The sequence below is a fragment of the Canis lupus genome, chromosome 12 (assembly GCF_011100685.1).
Source record: "Canis lupus familiaris isolate Mischka breed German Shepherd chromosome 12, alternate assembly UU_Cfam_GSD_1.0, whole genome shotgun sequence".
Taxonomy (NCBI): domain Eukaryota; kingdom Metazoa; phylum Chordata; class Mammalia; order Carnivora; family Canidae; genus Canis; species Canis lupus.
Genome location: NC_049233.1, coordinates 71,920,637 through 71,926,751, shown reverse-complemented (window position 1 = coordinate 71,926,751; position 6,115 = coordinate 71,920,637). Strand labels below are relative to the sequence as shown.

At 42.1% G+C, this 6,115-nt stretch overlaps 1 long non-coding RNA gene across 1 annotated transcript; it reads right to left on the bottom strand.

Annotated features, from left to right (window-relative positions):
• Nucleotides 1-206: 206 nt before the first annotated feature.
• LOC119874236 lies at nucleotides 207-4,456 on the bottom strand. The gene is made up of 3 exons (XR_005368177.1): nucleotides 3,516-4,456; nucleotides 1,414-1,730; nucleotides 207-529 (listed from the first exon to the last, which is right to left on the bottom strand). It is a non-coding gene; the product is annotated as an uncharacterized LOC119874236 (long non-coding RNA).
• Nucleotides 4,457-6,115: the final 1,659 nt, after the last annotated feature.

Here is a 6,115-nt window from a genome sequence, read left to right as displayed (position 1 = left end):
GACGCCGGGACCGGGTCCTGGGTTCCTCGTGGGTGACGGGCTCTGGGCCCGCAGCCGCCGCGCCACAACCTCTGCTGCCACCTGTTACGCGCGGCTCGTCCAGGATCCGCTTGGCGAGTGACTTCTGGGACTTGGCGAGCAATTGGGCCGGCTCTGGGCAAGCAGCCTCGATCTTCACGGAGTGGCAAGACGGACCCCGGCCCCACCTCTCGGCTCAGAAGAGAGGGTCGTCTACACCCTCTCTGAAAGCTCAGAGGACCCTTACGTTGATGTCATTTGAAAAGTACCGTGAGTTAAATAAATGATGCTTGGACAAGACCGGGAGAAAACGCTTATTATGATAAATTTTACTACTCTTTGGACACTCTAATTTGATAATATTTCCTTAATTGCTTAATGTTGCAATAATGCACTTCCTCCTCTCATTTTCTCATTCGAACGGCAACCACGGATTGGAAAACATTTCTGGGAATCCACTTGCATGATCACGTATTGTCTCCGACTGTAGATGCTGTTTTTAGCAAGATGGCTATTAGGAAAGGAAATATTTTGAAATGAAAGGAAAATATATAGGTACACTACCCCTAAATCTAGAAAGGTACGTGTGCTTTACTCTTCTAGTAACATCAGAAATTCTTGTACTTTCTCTGATACACATTATCGCCTTTTTTTTTTTTTTTGGCTTATTTTTGATGCCAAGTTTCTCGTTTTATCTAAGAGTGATTTTTCCCATTCACAAGTTAGGACGGCAACTGCTAACGGGGTGGGCGCAAACGGTTTTAAATAAACGATTTTACAAAGCCTTTTTGAAGGCTTTTCTTCGATTCTAAAAAAACATACTGATTTTCCAAATGTAACTTGCAATTCTGTGTCAATGTTTAAGTAAGAGAGTTGATCATTTTTTCTTTGAATTAATAGTTCCTATTGTCATTTTATGGTCTGTTGGTTTAACGGTGATTTTCTAAACCTTATCTTTGGTGAACGGATATTGTACAAATGATTTTTTTTCCTTTGCCTATAATTTGTTCCAGATATTAATCCCTGATACCACACCAGGAAATTTCTGTGTAATGTAAATTTCAGTGTTAAATTATTTATTGCATATAAATTTTCTATCAGACGGGGATCAGCACACTGAATCCCCTAATGCTGGTCTAATAGAAAGTTAATGGCTTATTCCAACTGATTTCGCGAGAACAAAGGGATGTGCTAACCTCGACGACAGTGTGCAATTAGCCAAACACCCAGGGAGAGGTTTTCTATGGTCCGCATGGAGTCTGCAGAACTACAAAGGTAGCAGCTCCTTTCTAAGCCGTATCCTTATTGGATTATCACCATTAAGCCCGTGGAGAGCTCGAGCTGAACGTCAGTAACACGGCGGGGGGACAGTGTCTTCTGAGACGGGCTGCCCACCTGGGAGAGGGTGCTGCGCTCCCCGGGAGTGCACCCGACGTGACTCCTCACAGGTAACCTTGCTCTACCTTTCTGGTTTAAAGACTAGGCCGGAGGAGGCAGCACGACGACGACGACCAGCGACGCAGATTCAGATTATTGGCTCTCGACTATGATTTTGGCAGGGACTCCCCGGCCTTCGGGTGAGTGGAAACGCCGGCAGCTGCTTAGGGGGCAGGATTTGAGCCCCGACTCTGACTTCGTCCAAATGAAAGGCTTCTGCCCTTCAGAAGACATCGTTAGGAGAACGAAAGGCAAAGAACAGACTCATGTCCCTCCTGGAAGAAACAATTCAACGATATGTGATTTAAAATTAAAACAACAACAACAACAACAAAACACAGTCTTCCACTCCATGCATTTTCCTCTTATCTTACCAGTTATCGCCGTTTTCTTGCCTTATCGGTCTCATTACCTTCCATCTCCTAGTTGAGTCTTGATGTTTCCTCGTTCAGTGATGTGACAGAGGCTTACCGAGCGTGTTTCCCGTGCCAGGCACTGTTCCCGGCAGGTAGGTCAGGGACCAGAGCACCAGGACCTCCCTTTGGAGGCTGGCGTTCTTGAGGAAGACGGACCCTGCTCCGTTCCGAAACGAATGGCAAAGGGACTGCGTGGAAGGTGCTGCGAGAGACAAGTGTGGGGCGCTGGGGAGAGCCGCAGAGCGCGGACTTGGTCTACAGGGGTTGGGGTCTCACGGAGGCGGTGACGCTCCACGTCGACTTCCAGAAGGGGCATCCTGGACTCAAAGTACGCTGCCTGTCTCTACACAGATGCTCTAAACATGTTTCCGAATTAAGGGGAGCATTTCCTTGCCTTAAATACGTTAAATATGCTGTTAATAGTTGTTTCCCCACCCCTCAAGGTAACTTCCGAATACTTAAAGCACTATAGGTAAATGAAGCAGATCTGATCAGATTGAAATTACGTTTTTCTTTTTACTTTTGGGTGTGTCTTTCTCTCTCTCTCTCTCTCTCTCTTTTAAAGATTTTATTTATTTATTCATGAGAGAGACACAGAGAGAGAGAGAGAGGCAGAGAACCAGGCAGGGGGAGAAGCAGGCTCCACGCAGGGAACCCGACAGGGGACTCGATCCCAGGACCCTAGGGTCACGCCCTGAGCCGAAGGCAGATGCTCCACCGCTGAGCCACCCAGGGGCCCCTGTGTGTCTTTTTCTTAGTTGAAATATATGTCTCTTTATTTTTTTTCTTTTAAAATCACCATAAACCCATGACAGATGATAGTTGAAGACCGATAATTGAGGGAGAAATGTTCAGGGATTTACTTTATTAAGGAGAATGCCTAAATTGCGTGTTCACTTTCCATGGTTGTGCTGATTAATTTTAACTTATTATTATTATTATTATTATTTTTTTGAGACTGGCATATTCTTTTCTTATGCATTTTCCCCTAGAGCCCAAGAAAGGTGGGGCTGGAGAATCAAAGTGATCATAGGACATGGAAGACTCCTAACTCTGGGAAACAAACTAGGGGTGGGGAAAGGGGAGGTGAGCGGGGGGTGGGGGTGACTGGGTGATGGGCACTGAGGGGGGCACTTGACGGGATGAGCACTGGGTATTATTCTGTATGTTGGCAAATTGAACACCAATAAAAAATAAATTTATTATTAAAAAAAAAACCAAAGTGATCATAGGAGCTTAGCCTCTGTGGACACCATTATTCTTCCCAAACTCACACTTTTAGGACCAGCTGATTTCTTCCTCCAGCCAATGGGCCTACATTTGGAGGCTCCATGGAGCAGGTCTTATGTATATACATTTTCTTCCCCTCACTTATATGCCTTGTTCCATTTCAGATATTTTTCAAATAGATTTCATCTCATATTTACTCAAGATCAATACTCCACTCAGAAAAGTTAGTTGTCTCTTGCCTAATACAGACATAAATACATTTAAGAGGTTATCTTTCTGAAATGGCTGTTTGAAAACCAGAACTAAAGCTATTTTAGATACGGCAATAATGATTTATTTTAAACATTGCTTCCAGAATGCTACATTTTCTTTTCTCTAGCATACTTAAGTGCTCAGTCCCACGCCGTAACTCACTTGGAAGATCAGATTACAGAGACTTTTGCTGTGTAAATTCTGAAAGAGCCTTTGGCCAAAAGCAATAAGACCGGACTCGATCTGGAAAGGGCATCAAGAAAAACAAGGAGGCTTATTTAATACTTTTCTGCACCACAGCCTGGAGCAAGGTGAGACGGCATTAGATGTTGCTTCCATTTTACCAAGAAGGAAGAGAAAAATCTTGGGAAGGTCTATGGCCATCAGGGAGGTTGGAGGGGCGCCACGTTTCTTTGCCTCCCTCCCTCCCTGATGAGACTGACATGCTTTCCTACAAGACACCCCCCTCCCATCGCCCTCACAAACAACCCCTGTGCTCCCACCAATGCTTTCGGGAGCCCTTGTTGCTGAAAGAGGTAACTTTATTTAAAAAAAAAAGATTCCGTTATTGAAGTGTAGTTGAAATGCAATGATGGGATGAGCCCTGGGGGCTATACTATATGTTGGCAAATTGAACTTTAATAACAAACAACAACAAAAAAGAAATGCATGTTAGTTCCCTGGTGATCGCACAGCTTCTATGTAGGACACACCCTGGAAGGGCTAAGTGAGTCGCCCTCTGCGCCACATAACATTAGTACGTTCCGTACACGTCTTTACAATATTACTGACTATATTCCATATGTTGTACTTCTCATCTCTGTGACTACTTCATACCTGAAAGTTCACACCTCTTAATCCCTGTTACCTATTTTACCCACCCTGCCTCCCTCTCCCGTTCCCTCTGACAACCGCCAGCTTATTCTCTGTATTTATGAACCTATTTTTGCTTTTGGTTTCTTCGTTCATCTGTTTTCTTGTCTAGATTCCAAGGGTAAGTGAAATCATATGGTATTTGTCTTTCTCTGTCTGGTTTATTTCACTTATTATGATACCCTCCAGGTCCATCCATGGATCCTGTTGCAAATGGGAAGATCTCATTCTTTTTTTTTTTTTTTTTGTATGGCTGTGCAATATTCTATTGCATATGTGTATCACATCTGGATCCATTCATCTATTGGTTATTTAGGTTATTTCCATATCTTGGCTATTGCAAATAATACTGTACTAAGCTTTTTTGTTTGTTTGTTTGTTTTCAAATTAGTGTTTTTTTGTTTTCTTTGGGTAAATACCCAGTAGTGGAATTGCTGGCTCTTATGATAATCCCATTTTCAATTTTTTGACGAACCCCCAAACTGCTTTTCCACAGTGATTGCACCGATTCACATTCCCACCAGAGGGGCACCAGGGGTCCCTTTTCTCCACATCTTTGCCAACGCTCATTATTTCTTCTTTTTTGTTACTAGCCATTCTGACTGTGTGAGATGATATCTCATCATGGTTTTGATTTGCATTCCTGTGATGATTAGTGATACTAATCACTTTTTCTTGTGTCTTCTGGACATCTGTATTTCTTCTTTGGAAAAATATTATTCATGTTTTTTAAACATTTTTAAATTGTTTAAATTTAAACTGTAAAATGTAAATCTTAAAAAAAATCCCATTTTTAAATTGGATGATGATGATGACGATGACTTTGGTGTCAAGTTGTGTAAGTTCTCATGTCTTTTTAAATATTAACCCTTTATCAGATATATCATTTTCAAATATCTTCCATCAAGTAGGTTGCCTTTACATTTCCTTGATGGTTTCCTTTGCTGTGCAGAAGCTTTTTATTTTGGTGTAGTCACAATGGTTTATTTTTGCTTTTGTTTCCCTTGCCTCAGGAGACCTATCTAGAAAAATGTTGCTTTGGCCAATGTCAGGGAACTTTCTGCCTCTGCTCACTTCTGGAATTTTTATGTTTCAGATTTCATAGTTAGATCTTTAATCCATTTTGAGTTTATTTTTGTGTCTGGTGTAAGAAAGTGGCTCAATTTCTTTTTCTTTTTCTTTCTTTCTTTTTTTTTTTTTGTAAGTAGCTGTCCACTTTCCCCAACATCACTTATTGGAAAGACTGTCTTTTCTCCATTATATGTTTTTGTCCCTTTTTTCCCCATAGATTAATTGACCACATAGGTGTGAGTTTATTCCTGGACTCTCTGTCCTGTTCCACTGATCTATGTGTCTATTTTTGCGTCAACACCATACTGACAAGATTACTACATCTGTTAGTATATCTTGAAGTCTGGGATTGTGGGACCTCCAGCTTTGTTCTACTAAAAGAAGTAACTTTCCTAGCCCTTTGGCATGCAGGCTGCTGAAAAAAAAAAAAAAAAAAGACATTGAGAACATCTGGACTAGGGCACCAGCATAGAGGAATCAGAAATGTGTAACAGCTCTCTCGGCTGTGGCTGCATATTAGGATTCTCCGAGGAGGTTTTAAAAGATGGTAATGCCCCCTAGAAATTTTGAGTTAAATGATGTGGAGTGGGCCAGCTATTGGTACTTTTAGGAGTCCGCTTGTAATTTCCACTCTGTGAGCAGGGTTGAGGAATCAGTGTTAGATGCTCATCATTATCCTGTCATTTAGATTTTCCATAGTCTTTGTGACCAGTAGTCTTCTAAGCAAGATACTCCTTCTAAACATCCCCCCTGCTCAATTCTGCTCATTGATCAGATTCATACTAGACCCAAGGAAATAATTTAGTGAGTCATTTGCC